This window comes from Gorilla gorilla, chromosome 6 (genome assembly GCF_029281585.2).
Source record: "Gorilla gorilla gorilla isolate KB3781 chromosome 6, NHGRI_mGorGor1-v2.1_pri, whole genome shotgun sequence".
Taxonomy (NCBI): domain Eukaryota; kingdom Metazoa; phylum Chordata; class Mammalia; order Primates; family Hominidae; genus Gorilla; species Gorilla gorilla.
Genome location: NC_073230.2, coordinates 93,673,391 through 93,691,336, shown reverse-complemented (window position 1 = coordinate 93,691,336; position 17,946 = coordinate 93,673,391). Strand labels below are relative to the sequence as shown.

General features: G+C 36.6%; 1 protein-coding gene across 14 annotated transcripts in view; it reads left to right on the top strand.

Moving 5' to 3' along the window:
* Positions 1–17,946, top strand: part of PPP1R9A (protein phosphatase 1 regulatory subunit 9A) — a 383,463-nt gene that overhangs the window by 237,600 nt on the left and 127,917 nt on the right. The window lies entirely within an intron of this gene.

Sequence of the window (17,946 nt, the reverse complement as noted above, 5' to 3'; positions counted from 1 at the left end):
TTATTCCAATGTACAGCTCTGGACCCTCTGGCTTTTTATAATCAGTTTCTAATGAACTGTCACATCTTCCTATTAGTTATTAGTTGCTTAGCTTTCTGGTGTCATTTGTGATTTTCAGGTATCATCTCTTGTTTTTGGTCTGGTTTAGTCTTTATTGGCATTCCATAGCTGCCAGGCCATTCTGCCTTGCTAGAAGACAAATATTACAATTTTTTTCTTTTTTTCTACTTAAAACCTCTTAGATATCCTAAGACCATAGATCTCAGACTTATTATACTGATTGGTGAGATCTGCTCTCAGAGTGGGGCCCACTGTATTTTAAACACGTGCCCCCAGGTAATTCTGATATAGATGGTTAGAGGAACTCTGCTTTTGGGTGTTTCTAAGCCAATTTGTTATTTTGGTTACAAGGATATTAGAGGTGATTTTATTGGTATTTACCCTACCGAGTCAGTAGTGCCTAAATCCTAACATTCAGTTTTCCTCCTTATGAAACCCCAGGCAGAGGCCCCTGTGAGAAAGGAGTCTTGGCTTAGTAGGAGGCTAAGAGCTAATACATTATTACCTGGGCTGGTACTTCCTGGGCATTATTATCTAGCAAGTATAATAGATGCAGGTCTGGTTACATGAATTAGCTAATATTTTATTTGACATTTCCTAGTTCTACTTCCTGTCCCAAATCGTCTTTTAATTTTTAATTTTTTTTTCAGGCTTATTGAAGTATAATTAACAAGTAAAAATTGTGATATTTTGATGTGCATATACATTGTGAAATGAGTGTATCATTAACATATTCATCAAGCTAATTAACATATTCATCAGCTCACATGGTTAATTTCGTGTGGGATGAGAACATTTAAGGTCTACTCTACTAGTGAATTATAAGTACACAATACGTTATTGTTAACTATACTCACTATGTTATACATTTGGTCTCCAGAATTTATTCATTTTATAACAGAAAGTTTCTACTCTTTGACAAACCTCTCCCCATTTGCCCCACTCCCCCCAATCCCTGATAACCAGCCTTCTACTCTGTTTCTGTGTGTTTGACTTTTTGAGATGCCACATATATATGAGATCATGCAGAATTTGTCTGTGTCTGACTTATTTCACTTAGCATAATGTCTTCCAGATTCATCCATGTTATTGCAAATAACAAGATTTCCTTTTTTAAGGCTGAATAATACTTTATCATGTCTGAGTGTGTAAAATCACATTTTCTTTATCCATTTATCCATCAACAGAACTGGGTTTTTTTTTTTTCATATTTTGGCTATTGTGTATAATGCTGCAATGAACATGGAAAATAGTGATTCCACATAGTGATTTTATTTCCTTTGGATATATTCCCAGAAGTAGATTGCTGGATCATGTGGTAGTTCTAGTTTAATTTTTGAGGAACCTCTATGTTGTTTTCTATTATGGAATGTACCACGGCACAATAAAGTCCACATATGACAAGCCCACAGCTAATATCATACTAACGGTGAAAAATTAAAAACATTACCTTTAAGATCAGGGATAAGACACAGATACTCTTGCCACTTATCAACATAGTACTGGAGTCCTAGCCTAATAATCAGACAAGAAAAAGAAGTAAAAGGCATCCAAACGGGAAGGGAAGAAGGTAAACTAGATGACATGACCTGATTAAAAAAAAATGCTAAAGCATGCACCAAAATTTGTTAGAACTAATAAATAAATAAATTCAGCAAACTTGCAGGATCAACTTTACTGAGTGGACAACGTACAAAAATCAGCTGTATTTTGCACACTAACAGTGAACTACCTGAAAAATTAAGAAAACAATCCCATTTACAATAACATCAAAAAGAATAAAATACTTTGTAATATATTTAACTGAGGAAGTGAAAGATATGCACACTGAAAACTGTAATACATTGGTGAAAGAAATTGAAGAAGGCACAAATAAATGGAAAGATACCTCGTGTTCATGGATTGGAAGAATATTGTAGAAATGTCCGTACTAGCTATCCCAGATCTAAATATGTAATAAACATTTCAAGTATTCAGGGAAATAATACAATGCCACTTCTTTAGAGGAGATCACCTAATATTTACAAGTAGAAGAGCTAAGATAGAACAGAAAAGAGTACCTTCTCACCTTTTCATCACTGATGCTGTCTGCAGTGAATATATTGTTAGTGGTGCAGACCAAACTATATTAAAGTTTAAGGGACGCAAATAAGCATGAGAATGAGCATGGGAAACCAGCCCCAAAATTCAGTCTTCAAGATTCATTAAAAGTTAAAACCACAAAAGGCAGAAAAAGAATTGAAGACAAACGTTGGAAGAAAGTACAAAGGCAACAAATAGAAAAAAAGTAGCAAATATTGTAGATATTAGTCAATATTTGTTACTTTTGAATGTCAGTGGTTTAAGTACATCAGTTAATCACTTTGAATGTCAGTGGTTTACATGCATCTACTAAAAGACGGAAATTGCTGGGCATGGTGGCTCACACCTGTAATCTCACCGCTGTCAGGCCCTGGTATGTGATGTTCCCCTCCCTGTGCCCCTATGTTCTCATTGTTCAACCCCCACTTACGAGAGAGAACATGTGGTGTTTGGTTTTTTGTTCCTGTGTTAGTTTGCTGAGAATGATGGTTTACAGCTTCATCCATGTCCCTGCAAAGGACATTAACTCATCCTTTTTTATGGCTGCATAGTATTCTATGGTGTATATATTCCACATTTTCTTTATCCAGTCTATCATTGATGGGCATTTGGGTTGGTTCCAAGTCTTTGCTGTTGTGAATAGTGCTGCAGTAAACATACGTGTGCATGTGTCTTTATAGTAGAATGATTTATATCCTTTGGGTATATACCAAGTAATGGGATTGCTAGGTCAAATGGCATTTCTAGTTCTAGATCCTTGAGGAATCTCCACACTGTCTTTCACAATGGTTGGACAAATTTACATTCCCACAGACAGTGTAAAAGCATTCCTATTTCTCCACATCTGCTCCAGCATCTGTTGTTTCCTGACTTTTTAATGATTGCCATTCTTACTGGTGTGAGATGGTATCTCTTTGTGGTTTTGATTTGCATTTCTCTAATGACCAGTGATGATGAGCTTGTTTTCATAAGTTTTTTGGCCACATAAATGCCTTCTTTTGAAAAGTGCCTGTTCATATCCTTTGCCCACTTTTTGATGGGGTTGTTTGTTTTTTTTCTTGTAAATTTGTTTAAGTTCTTTGTAGATTCTGGATATTAGCCCTTTGTCAGATGGATAGATTGCAAAAATTTTCTCCCACTCTGTAGGTTGCATGTTCACCCTGATGATAGTTTCTTTTGCTGTGCAGAAGCTTTTTAGTTTAATTAGATCCCATTTGTGAATTTTGGCTTTTGTTGCCATTGTTTTTGGTGTTTTAGTCATGAAGTCTTTGCTCATGCCTATGTCCTGAATCATATTGCCTAGGTTTTCTTCTAGTGTTTTTATGGTTTTAGGTCTTACATTTAAATCTTTAATCCATCTTGAGTTAATTTTTGTATAAGGTGTAAGGAAGAGGTCCAGTTTCAGTTTTCTGCATATAGCTAGCTAGTTTTCTCAACACCATTTATTAAATAGGAAATCCTTTCCCCATTGGTTGTTTTTGTGAGGTTTGTCAAAGATCAGATGGTTGTAGATGTGTGGTGTTATTTCTGAGGCCTCTGTTGTGTTCCATTGGCCTATATATCTGTTTTGGTACCAGTATCTTGCTGTTTTGGTTACTGCAGCCTTGTAGTATAATTTGAAGTCAGGTAACATGATGCCTTCAGCTTTGTTGTTTTTGCTTAGGATTGTCTTGGCTATATGGGCTCTTTTGTGGTTTCATATGAAATTTAAAGTAGATTTTCAAATTCTATGAAGAAAGTCAATGGTAGCTTGATGGGAATAGCATTGAATCTGTAAATTACTTTGGACAGTATGACCATTTTCATGATATTGATTCTTCCTATCCATGAACATGGGATGTTTTTCCATTTGTTTGTGTCCTCTCATTTCCTTGAGCAGTCATTTGTTTTTCTCCTTGAAGAGGTCCTCCACATCGCTTGTAAGTTGTATTCCTAGGTATTTTATTCTCCTTGTAGCAATTGTGAATGGGAGTTCAATCATGATTTGGCTCTCTGTCTATTATTGGTGTATAGGAATGCTTGTGATTTTTGCACATTGATTTTGTATCCTGAGACTTTGCTGAAGTTGCTTACCAGCTTAAGGAGTTTTTGGACTGAGATGATGGGGTTTTCTAAATATACAATCATGTCATCTGCAAACAGAGACAATTTGACTTCCTCTCTTCCTATTTGAATAGTCTTTATTTCTTTCTCTTGCCTGATTGCCCTGGCTAGAACTTCCAATACTGTGTTGAATAGGAATGGGGAGAGAGGGCATCCTTGTCTTGTGTCGGTTTTTAAAGGGAATGCTTGCAGCTTTTGCCCATTCGATATGATATTGGCTATGGGTTTGTCATAAATAGTTCTTATTATTTTGAGAGATGTGCCATCAGTACCTAGTTTATTGAGTGTTTTTATCATGAAGGGGTGTTGAATTTTATCGAAGGCCTTTTCCACATGTATTGAGATAATCATGTGGTTTTTGTCATTCGTTCTACTTATGTGATGGATTATGTTTATTGATTTGCATATGTTGAAGCAGCCTTGCATCCCAGGGATGAAGCTGACTTGATCATGATGGATAATCTTTTTGATGTGCTGCTGGATTTGGTTTGCCAGTATTTTATTGAGAATTTTTGCATTGATGTTCATCAGGGATATTGGCCTGAAATTTTCTTTTTTTGTTGTGAAGAGTCATTTTTTAGAAAGTATTTTGACCTCATTGAAAATGAAAATAGATCATGTTAAAAATTTTGGTATGCTGTAAAAGCAGTGCTTTGAGGGAAATTTATATTATTGAATGCATATATATTAGAAAAGAAGAAAGATCTAAAATCAGCTATCTAAGCATCTTCATTAGGAAACTATAAAAAGGAGAGGAAATTAAATCCAAAGTAAGGAGAACAAAAGAAATAATAAAAATTAGGGCAGAATTCAGTGAAATTGAAAACAGGAAATCAGTAGAGAAAGTCAGTAACACCAAGAGCTGGTTCTTAGCAAAGATCGGTATTTTTGATAAGCCTCTAACCAGGCTGAGAAAAAAAGAGAGATGACACAAATTAGTAATATTAAAAACGAGAGAGAACAATTCACTGTGGATGGCATGGGCACTATAAGGACAATAAAAGAATATTATGAGCCCCTCTGTGCCCACGAGTTTGACAACCAAGATGAAATAGACCAATTTTTTCCAAGGCGTAAATCTGTCAAAACTTTACAAGAATCGGCAATCTGAATAGGCCTATATCTAGTAGAGAAATTGAATCAATATTTAACAACCAGCTGGGCACAGCAGCTCATGCCTGTAAACTCAGCACTTTGGGAGGCCGAGATGGGCAGATCACTTGAAGCCAGGAGTTTATTGCCAGCCTGGCCAATATGGTAAAACCCCAGTTCTCTAAAAATACCAAAAAAAAAAAAAAAAATTAACAACCTTCAAAAAGAGAGAACAACACAGGGCCAGGTGGATTTACTGGTGAATTCTGCCCAACACTTAAGGAAGAAAGTGTACCAATCCTCTCCTATCTCTTCCAGAATGTAAAAGCAAAGATAATAAATACTTTGTGTTCCATTCTATGAGGCCACCAGAACTCTAACACCAAAATCAGACAAAAACGTTACAAGAAAAGTAAACTATAGATTAATATCTCTCATGAACATAAATGCAAAAACAAATATATATCAATATGTATATTGATATATACAAATATATATCAGTAAAATATTAACAAATCGAGTCCAACAACATATAAAAGGAATTATATACAGAGACCAGGTGGGATTTATCCCAGGTATAGAAGGCTGGCTCAACATTCAAAAGTCAATGAATATAGTCCATCACATCTGCAGGCTAAAGAAGAAAAATAACATGATTATATCAGTAGATGCAGAAAAAAGCATTTGACAAAAATCATCCATTTATGAGAAAAACTCTAAGTATACTAGGAGTAGAGCAGAATTTTCTCAACTTGAAAAAAAAATACCTACAAAACACCTAGAGCTAACATTATATTTAATAGTGAGAAACTAAAATCTTTCCTGCTAAGATTAGGAACTAGACAATGATATCCTTTCTTACAGTTATTTTCTAGCTAATGCAGTCGGATAAGAAAAATAAATGAACAATACACAGATTTGGAAGGAAGAAGTAAAAGTCTTTGATCACAATGACATCCTTGTCTATGTATAACTGTTCAAAAATAGAGTAAAAAACCTCTGAAAATTGATAAGCAATTATAGCAAGGTTTCAGAATACAAGCTTATTATACAAAAGTCATTCATTTTCCTATATAACAGCAATGAGCAAGTAGAATTGGAAATTAAAAACATATTAAAATTCATTTCTGTTAACACCCCTAAAAATGAAATACTTAGGTATAAACCTAATAAAATCTGAAGTCTGTATGAGGAAAACTACAAAACCGTGATCAAAGTTTTCAAATAATTAATAAATGGTAAGATATTCTACATTCATGGATAAGAAGATGTCAGTTCTTCCCTACTTAAAGATTCAATGAAATTTCAATCCACATTTCAGCAAGTTAATTTGTGTATATCAACAAATTGATTCTAAAGTTTATATGGAAAGACAAAAGACACAAAATGGCCAACTTAATATTTAAGGGAAATAACAAAGTTGGAGGAGTGACATTAGTTGACTTCAAGACTTACTATAAAGCTTCAGTAATCAAGACTGTGTGGTACTGGCAAAAGAATAGACAAAGAGATCAGTGGAACAGAACAGAAAGCCCAGAAATAGACCCACATAAATATACTCAACTGAACCTTGCAAAGGAGCAAAAGCAATACATTAGAGAAAAGACAGTCTTTTCAACAATTGTACTGGAATAACTGGACATCCCCCTGCCAAAAAAAAAAAAAAAAAATCTGAAGAAGTACCTGACACCCTTCACAAGAATTAACTCAAAATGAATTGCAGACCTAAATGTAAAATGCAAAAGCAAAACTCCTAAATGACAACACAGAATATCTAGGTAAGCTTAGGTATGGCAATGACTTTTTATTTTTTATTTTTGAGACAGAGCCTTGCTCTGTCGCCCAGGCTGGAGTTCAGTGGCACAATCTCGGCTCACTGCAACCTGTGCCTCCCAAGTTCAAGCAATTCTCCTGCCTCAGCCTCCTGAGTAGCTGGGATTATAGGAGTGTGCCACCGTGCCTGGCTAATTTTTTTGTATTTTCAGTAGAGACGGAGTTTCACCATATTGGCCATGCTGATCTCGAACTCCTGACCTTGTTATCTGCCCGTCTGAGCCCCCAAAGTGCTGGGATTACAGGCATGAGCCACTGCGTCCGGCTGGCAATGACTTTTTAGAAACAACACCAAAGGCATAATCTATGAAAGAAATAATTGATAAGCTGGACTTCTTTTAAATCAAAAACTTGTGTTTTGTGATAAGTAGTGTTAACGGAATGAGAAGAGAAGCTATAGACTAGGACAAATATTTAAAACAGATAAAACTAATAAAGGACTGTTATTTAAAGTATACGAAAAGCTCTTAAAACCTAAATAATAAGAAAACTATAACTTGATTTTAAAATGCTCAAAAGACCTGATCATACGTTTCACCAAAGAAGATATACAGAAAACAAGTAAGCATATGAGAAATTGTTTAATATCATGTTATGAGAGAACTGCTATTTAAAACAATAATGAGATACCACTATATACCTGTTACAATAGCTAAAATTCAAAACACTGACAACAAATGCTGACAAGGATGTAGAGCAATAAGGTGTCTCATTCATTGCTAGTGGGAATGCAAAATGGTACAGCCACTCTGGGGGACAGATTGACAGTTCTTTAATGAAAATAAACACACTCTCATGATCTGACCCAGCTGAAAACTTTTGTCCACACAAAAACTTACACATAGATGTTTATAGCAGTTTTATTTATAACTACTCCAGTTTGGAAGCCACCAGGATGTCCTACACTGGGTGAATGTAAAAAGTGTGGTACATCCAGACATTGGAATATTATTCAGTGCTAAAAAGAAATGAGCTGTCAAGCCATGGAAGACATGGAAGAATGCATATCAGTAAATGAAGGAAGCTAATGTGAAAAGCCTACATACTTTATAATTCCTATTATCTGACTTTCTTGCAAATTCAAAACTATGGAGACAGTAAAAAGATCATTGTTTGCCGGGGATTTGGTGGGAGGGAGGGATGACTAAGTGGAGCACAGAGGATTTTTTTAGGGCAATGAAACCATTCTGTATGATACTATAATGGTGGATACATGTCATCCATCATACGTTTGTCAAAACCCATAGAATGTGCAATACCAAGAGTGAATGCTTATGTCAGCTGTGGGCTTTGAACAATAATGATGTGTCTTTAAAGGTTTTTTTTTTTTTCTGTAATATGTGAACCACTATCATGTAAGATGTTAATGGGTTGATGGGGGGAGACTGTGCATGTGTGCAGACAGGATCTATAGAGAAACTCTCCAAATTTCCCACTTAATTTTGTTCTGAACATAAAAATATTCTACAAAAGGAAAGTTTATTAATTTCCAAAACAGGTAGGAGAAGGGTAATGTTACTGTAGGAAGCTTTGCTTATTTATAAGTTTGTTTTTGTTTTTTACATTAATAAAGGAAGTGATAATGTCAACACATAGTACTGAAAATCTTTTTTTTTTTTTTTTTTTTTTTTTTTTTGAGACTGTGTCTCACTCTGTCACCAGGCTGGAATGCAGTAGCACAATCTCGGCTCACTGCAACCTCCACCTCCCAGGTTCAAGCAATTCTCCTGCCTCACCTTCCTGAGTAGCTGGGACTACAGGTGCGTGCCACCACGTGGGGCTAATTTTTGTATTTTTAGTAGAGACGGGGTTTCACCACGTTGGCCAGGATGGTCTCCATCTCTTGACCTCGTGATCCACCCGCCTTGGCTTTCCACAGTGCTGGGATTACAGAAGTGAGCCACTGCGCCTGGCCTGAAAATCATTCTGATGAGAAGCATAATCTCTTAAAATCCCTTAATAAGAGAATGCTAAATAATTCCAGATAAATTGTTATTTTAATATGTAATCTATTCTATATTTACATTAAGTTAATATTTTACAGTAAGGATCCATGCATTCTTTTTTCTAATTTATATTATAAGGCTTTCAAAGTTGAGTGAATTGTGTCAAATTTTTAACCCATTTATAGCTTCCGTTTTGTCCCATATGTTATAAATCAAGGCAAATAAAAATTCTTATTTAAACCTTCCTCACCTCACTATGTACACTCAAGTTTTTGTCCTCATTTTGTTTCTTTTTAATTCTGGAGCAACCTTTCACTTTATCTGAGAACTAAAATTCTGTCCTTTTTCTTGAAAAATAAACATTTATCCTATTACATCACCTACATAGTTACACTTTTTCTTAAAACTGTCCCTGCTAAAATAGACTCAGTTACCCATATTACCATTGTTAATTAACTTGTATTTAACCTTCTCTGGTGGATAGGAACTTGATAATAATTGCCTATCATGCACAAGCAATTTAGGTGACTAGGAAATATCATTATCTACAGCCACACCCTTTTTTTTTTTTTTTTTTTTTCCTTTGAGACAGAGACAGAGTCTCACTCTGTCCTCCAGGCTGGAGTGCAGTGGCACTATCTCAGCTCACTGCAACCTTCACCTCCTGGGTTCAAACCGATTCTCCTGCCTCAGCCTCCCAAGTAGCTGAGACTACAGGCACCTGCCACCATATCCGGCTAATTTTTTTATTTTTAATAGAGGTAGGGTTTCACCATATTGGCCAGGCTGGTCTCGAACTCCTGACCTCAAATGATCCACTCACCTCAGCCTCCCAAAATGCTGGGATTACACGCATGAGCCACTGCGCGCCCAGCCTCACATACATTATATTTATGTCTTCAAGTGACAAGAATGAGCACATTCATTAACATGATATAAAATCATGGTAACATCGTAACATTTTAAGGTAAGAAGTAGAGTTGTATATTGTAAGCGCTATGCTTGCTATTCAAGATCTTGAAGATAAGTACACAAGAATCTTAGAAATCACATTTCAGAGGACACTCTAAAAATGTAATTATTGATATAAAACATTGTTAGAATCATGATTCAGTTCAGTCAAGCAGTTTTACTTTTTTATCATTTTAAACTTTAGGTATGGATATCATTAGCTTATCTGATCAATACACTATTATCAGAATTTTAAGAAGTTCAGGTTAACTAGTCTTTTCTGAAAACAGAAACTCAACATCCATACAAAATTATGGAGAAAACACAGATATGTATTTCAGATAAAATTTTTAAATCAGTCTGATTTGTCCAAAGAATCAGTTTTTAGCTTTAAATTTTTAAACAGTTTTTAATTGATACCTTATATTGGTACATATTTATGTGGTACATGTGATATTTTCTTACATGCATCAAATGAGGAGAATTGTTGTTAGTTCTTGCTTGAATGTTTGGTAGAATTTGGCATTGAAGCCATCCAGTCCTGGACATTTCTTTGTTGGGAGACTTTATTACTGAGTCAATCTCATTACTTATTATTGATCTGTTCCAGTTTTTTATTTCTTCCTGATTCACTCTCAGTAGGCTATATATGTGTATCCAGAAATTTATCCATTTCCTCCAACTTTCCAGTTCATTAAGATTTAGTTGCTTATAATAGTCTTTGATGAACTTTTGTATTTCTGTAGTATTAGTTGTAATGTCTGTTTTCTGTTTCTGTTTCTGATTTTGTTTATTTTGATCTTATCCTTTTCTTGGTTGCTTTTTTAGTGTCCATTTTGTTTAATTCTAGTTTTTATTATATGTTTCCTTCTACTCATTTTTAGTTGTGGTTTTTTTCTTTGTTTTTTTTTATGTAGTTTATGGGTATCAACTTTCCTCTTAGCACTGCATTTGCTATCTACCATAGGTTTTGGTAAGTTATGTTTCCATTTTCATTTGTTTTAATAAATTTTTATATTTGCTGCTTAATTTCATCATTGATCCAGTGTTTGTTCAGGAGCATAGTTTTAAATTTTCTTGTATTTGTACATTTTTTTAAAGTTTCTCTTGTTGCTGGTTTTTAGTTATATTCCATTGTGGTCTGAGAAGATAGTTGATGTGATTTCATTTTTTAAAAATTTGTTGAGGCTTGTTTTGTGGCTTAACACATAGTCTACAAAGATTCACTTTTATTGCATGAATTTAGATTTGTAAATTAAAATCTTTCTAAGCTGCTAGCAGATCCTTTAAGAAGAATTTTTTCCCTAAATTACTAGTACATTTGAAGTTTTCTTTAGATATTACTATAGATCCATGAACTTCTTATACTATGTAAACCAATTATATCTTAGCTCCTTAAAATTCAGAGACTTCTAAATTTTATTTATTAATACTCTTCTTAGGAAAATACTTCATACAGGATGAGAGAGAACGACTTCTGAGTTATGGCAACACAGAGAAAATTGTAGCTTTAATTATACAATCTCTGCAACAGATTAAGTAATCAAGGAAACATCAAAATTCACTGTTCAAGATTTCAAAGGATTATTTTCCCTTCTAGTAGTTATAAAATGTTTTATGAAATTATTTGGATACACAAATAAAGAAACAAAGAATTTAAAAAATGACAACTCTCATTCCTTGTCATGTCTCATATGAAGGACAAGAAATCCCTTTAATCTTAACAGAGGTCTTTAAAGTTCAGATTATAAAATTACATTCCTAATTATTAATGCATGCATGGGGATTATCATTATCATCATTATCATCTTCTAGTGGAAACTATATCCAGAACCAAAATGGTGAAGAACTAGAAAAGAAAATGAAAAATTCAAAATTTAAAGAAAAAAGCCAACTTCTAGTGGACTAGCATCACAGCAAAGGTACAGTTCTATTGCCTTTTTTTCTTTTTTTTTTTTTTTTGAGACAGAGTCTTGCTCTTTCCCCCATGTAGGAGTATAGTGGCAGGATCATGGCTTACTTCAGTCTTGACCTCCCAGTTTCAAGAAATCCCTCCACTTCAGCTTCCCAAGTAGCTGGACAAAAAACACAGCACATGCCAGCACACCTGGCTAATTTCTGTATTTTTTGTAGAGATGAGGTCTCGCTATGTTGCCTGTGCTGATCTTGAACTCCTGGGCTCAAACAATTCTCCCACCTTGGCCTCCCAAAGTGCTCGATTGTAGGCATGAGCCACTGCACCAGGACTCTGTTGCTTTTTGAGAATCACTTTGAGGAGAAAGAAAAGTCCCTCCTCCTAAACAGCTTCTGAAGTACATTTCTGTGCTATCACAGTTTGATTGGCTTTATGAACCCACTTTAGTGTCTCAATGGATCCTCCAAAAGTATAACATGTTAAAATTCAAAGAATTTAAATGGTGACTTTTGTAAATATAAAAAGAAAATATATCAAATATTTTATTCCACTTCCTAATTAAGTAGAGGACTAGTGAGATTATAAATACGGTTCAAAGTGCATTTTAGGAACTAGTTTCTTGAAGACAAGTTAGTGAATTTTATCTTAGAATAATATAGCTAAGTTACATACAATCTATTCAATATTTTACATGACAATAAAGCATTATTTTGGGGATTATCTTTTTTAATAGTTGAAAATATTAGAATTTTCCAGGATAGAAATCTACAAATTAATAAAGAACTTTACTATGCCTAGTGTCACAAGATTCTTGGGATATTGTTTTTCTGGCTGGTGATGTCTTTGCCCAAGTCTTGCTTAGGCCCGCTGGGTTTGTTCTGCCTACCTGGCCTGGCAGACTTTACTTGGCTGACACTACTGGCCTGGATCCCATACCTGCCAAGGGCAAGTCAGGCATGGAGTGGCAAGGGGTGTGTGAGGGAGCATGGGGTTCAGCCAGTGTGCAATTGGACATGCCGGCTGCTGCAATGGGGTGGGCAGTTACAGGTGCTGGCACAGGCACTGACTCTCTATGAGGCTGTGGCCAGACCAGGTGCACTGCAGGAAGCTTCCCTGGCTGGCACCGGGAAATGCATTGGCACCTGGAAGCTTGGAGATACTAGGCACCACAGGACCCCAAAGAGGGAGTAACAGCCCTGGCTCAGGGAGCTCCCAGGTCTGGGCTGCCTGAGAAGGCACAGATCTTCTGTCCTTCTCTTTGCCCTCAATGTGGCAAGCAGGGGGCATGTTTCAATCCTGTGTTATAGCTCTTTTAGCTCTGCCATTTGGTAGGTCCCGAGTTCTTGTCCTGCAACTAGGAAGCATGAGGTACAGAGCCAAGTGGAGGATGAGCGAGATGAAGGGGAGCTTTATTGATCAATAGAACAGCACACAGGAGACCTGCAGAGGGTAGCTCCTTTCCACAGCCAGGATGTTCCAGTGAGAGTTCAGCTCCTAGCAGAAAGGAGACCCTGGAGAGGGAAGCTCCTCCTAGCAGGCAGGTCATCTCATTGTCTTCTTAGCTCTCAGCAGAGAGGTGGCCCTGGAGTGGATTGTTCCACTCTGCAGCTGGTAGTCTCGATGTCTCTGCAGGTTTCTGAAGCTCTCAGCAGAGAAGAGGCCCTAGAATGGGTAGCTTCTCTCTTCTGCTGGTTGTTGGGACATCTCCTGCTGTCAGCAGAAAGGGTAGCTCTTCTCTGCAGCTGGTCATCCATCATCTGCTCTGCTCTGGCTGAGCCTGGGGCTTTTATAGGCCTATTAGAGGGGAAGTGCATTCCGATCAGTCCATGGGCAGATCCAGGAAAAACTACCACGAGTTTGCCCTCCAAATCAGCAGGACTGCCAGTCCTGTCCCCAGGCTTCAGGCCTTCTCTCAGGGATCTGCCCCCTTCTGCCCAGGTATCTGTCTGCCTCCCCCTGCTGTTCACGGCACATGGGCTTGACCCCGATTTGCTCCAAGATGGGAGCAGGTGCCCACAGCAGGGAGAAGCCAAGCGGCGGGAGCAGGCACTTCTGAGCCTGCAGGGGCAGGGGGGCCTTCTCAACTCCCCCCTCTCTCCCCCACAGAGTGCAGGGATACCTGGGTCTGCAGCCGCAATATGGGCTGCTCCCGCGACCCTAGGGAAGTGGAGCTCCTGGTTCCCCAAAAGTACAGGGAAGCTCCATTCTGCAGCCACAGCTCGGGCACCTGCAGCCCTTCCCAGGAGGGTTAGGCTCCTGCCTCCTCCAAGGAGGCAGAGGCCCAGGTCTGCAGCTGCAATTTGGGCAGCTGCAGCTGCACCCGGGGAGTTCCCACCCCACCTCAGAAGGAGAAGGGTTTACGCTTGTCCCCTGCTGCCTGGGGCTCCATGGAGCATGTATCCTCGGCAGCACCTCCCTGCTGCAGTCGGCGTGATGGCAGTGGCAGGCCGTCTGGAGTGGCTGCTGCTATAACTAGGATCTTTAATCAGTAGTAAACAGTGAATCAAATAAGTCCATTTCCCTTAATTATCCTTATGTGGATCTGTTAATGCATTCATATGACATTGAAAGAATATGTTGCCCTACTTTTGACCTTATTTCCAAGCTTTGAATAACTTTTCTTAACATTTGGGATCAAAATGTGATTTATGCCACTCTTACCCAGGGGTGCTTATGGTAACACTCAAATTTTCTTTGAAGGGAAAAGTCAATACGATAAAGTTGTCAGTTCTCCCCAAGGGAATCTTTAAAATCAGTATGATTTCATTAAAACTCCAACAAATATTTTCATATTACTTGGTAAATAAGCCCAAAACTAATTAGGAAGAGCAAAGGATCAAGAATGACTCAGACAAATTTGGAGAAAATGAACCATTTTAGGAGAATTGCCCTATGAAATGCAAAAACTAGTTATAAAGCTTTATTAGCTAAGACAATGTAGCATTGATGCAAGGATAAACAAAGAGATAAATAGAACCTATAGGGAACCTACAAACATGATGATGCACATTTGAAAACTTGACATATATTGCACTACTTAACTCTGGGGGGGAAATGGACTCTATTAAATGTTGTTTGGCCAGTTGTTTATACATTTGAAAAAAATAAAATTAGATTGCCAACATATATTATAATTTTAGAAAATTTCCAGGTGGATAACTGCCTAAATACAGAAAATCAGAATGTTAATGCATTTTGAAGAAAACATAGGCCCAAGGCAGTGGCTCACAGCTGTGATCCTAGCACTTTGGGATGCCAAGGCAGGAGGATCACTTGAGACGAGGAGTTTGAGAGCAGCCTAGGCAACATAGTGAGACCCCATCCCCCACCTCCCCAAAAAAGGAAGAAAATATAGAATCTTTTTATAAACTTTGGGCAGAAAAGTACTTCTTAAACAAAACACAAAAAAATACCTACTTACAAATGTGGATATACTTTAGAAAATTATTTTCCTCTAAACCACCATGTTTCAAAGATATATAAAAAGACAAGCTACAGATAGGGTGAAAGTATTTGCAATATGTTTAAGGAAATATTAATATCCAAGATATATAAAGACATCTCATTTAAGTTAATAAGAAAAGTCACTCAACCCAACAACAACAGTGTAACAAATGGGTAAAAGAAATGATTTGACAATTTGTGGAAGTAGACAGGTGACTTACAAACATATGAAAAAATGTTTACCCGCACTAGTAATCAGTGAAATGCAATTGAAATCACATTGTAATATCTTTTTACACCTGTATGATTGGCAGTACTTAAAGGATCTGAGCATACCAAGTATTCCTGAGGGCATGGAGATTTGTTAATGTCTAATAAAATTAAAAATGCTTATATTCTTTTCTTTGACTCAGGAATTTTATTTCTGGGTATATATCCTGGAGAAAACTCATTCATGTGCATAAGGAGGCATGTATGAAGTTGACTATTACAGCAATATTTTATTATACCTAAATTGGAAAACAACACAATTGTCCAGCTGCAAAATAATGAATAAATACATTTTGGCATATTGATAAAAGATGATACTATATAGTTGTTAAAATAAATTAGGTAGAATTACAGTTATAATAGTCATGGTTAAATCTCAAATGTAATGCTGAATGAAGCAAACTAAGTTGCAGAAAGAGAGGTATACATCATAATTTTTGAAAATAAACAATTGTATGTAAATTATGCCTATTCATGCATATATATAGATCCTGTTTCAAAAAATCCGTAGAAAGGTCAAACACTTTATTCTTTTATTATTATTATTAGTGTCATACTTTAAGTTCTGGGGTACATGTGCAGAACGTGCAGGTTTGTTACATAGGTATACATGTGCCATGGTTGTTTGCTATACCCGTCAACCCATCATCTAATTAGTATGGTGATTACCTCTGTATAAGCAATGAAGAGAATAAAACTAGAGACAAATAATAAATGGGCTTCAACTTTTCTGTAATGTGCTTCTTTAGAAAAAATATGACTCGGGCCGGCCGTGGTGGCTCACACCTGTAATCCCAGCATTTTGGGAGGCCGAGGCGGGAAGATCACAAGGTCAGGAGTTCAAGACCAGCCTGACCAACATGATGAAACCCCATCTCTACTAAAAATACGAAAAACATTAGCCGGGCTTGGTGGTGCATGCCTATAATCCCAGCTATTCAGGAGGCTGAGGCAGGAGAATCTCTTGAACCCGGGAGGCGGAGGTTGTAGTGAGCCGAGATCACACCACTGCACTCCAGCCTGGGTGACAGAGGGAGACATTGTCTCAAAAAAATAAAAAATAAAAAAAGAAAGAAAAAATGTGACTCAAATATAGCACAATGCTAGGATTTTATAAAGGTGAGTATTGGGTACATGAAAGTTTATTATCTGTTTGACTACATTTCTCATGTTTGAAGTATTTCATTATGAAGAATAAAAATGATATATATAAAATATATATAGAAATGTAAAAGTATTATACAATAAACAGTATCAATACATACACTGCTCAAAAACATAAGTATGAACACACACACAAACACTTGTATGTATATGTAAGTATACAAATGCACATGAATGAGCATTACAGATTTGAAATATACACCTTGAATGGGAAGGATTCCCTGTAATTCCTGGTTAAGTTTTTCCTTAGGGAAGATAGATGTGTTGTGAGACTAGGTATTAGGCCCAAAGCATATTTCATCTGGATCTCTTATGTTTTATGTACAGTTATTAAGGACAAAAATGATATAAATATATAAATATGTCATTTGCAGTTATCAATTTTTGTGATAGGAATATGTATGTTTGGTAAACCGAATGTCTCCATTTAGTATTACTTGTTTCTATCCTTTAAAACAGTCTTTATTTTTATATTTTTTTTCAACTTGTATTTTTGATTCAGGGGGTACATGTGCAGATTTGTTACCTGGGTATATTGTGTGAGGCTGAGGTTTGGGATATGAATGATCCTGTCGCCTAGGTACCAGGCATAGTACCCAATATTTAGTTTTTCAGCCCTTGCTTCCCTCTCTTCCTTTCCCCTCTAGTAGTCCCCAGTTTCTATTGTTGACGTCTTTATGTCCATGAGTTCCCAATGTTTAACTTACACTTGTAAGTGAGAATGTGTGGTATTTGGTTTTCTGTTCCTGTGTTAGTTTGCTTAGGATAATGGCCTCCAGATGCATCCATGTTGCTGTAAAGGGCATGATTTCATTCTTTTTTATGGCTACATAGTATTCCATAGTGTATATCTACCACAGTTTCTTTATCTCATCCACCATTTGTGGACATTTAGGTTGATTCCATGTCTTTGCTGTTGTGAACAGTGCTGCAGTGAACGTGCATGTATCATTTTGGTAGAAAGGTTTGCTTTCTTTTGAATATATACCTAGTAATGGGATTACTGGATCACATAGTAGTTCTGTTTTAAGTTCTTTGAGAAATCTTTAAACTGCTTTCCACAGTGGCTGAACTAATTTATATTCC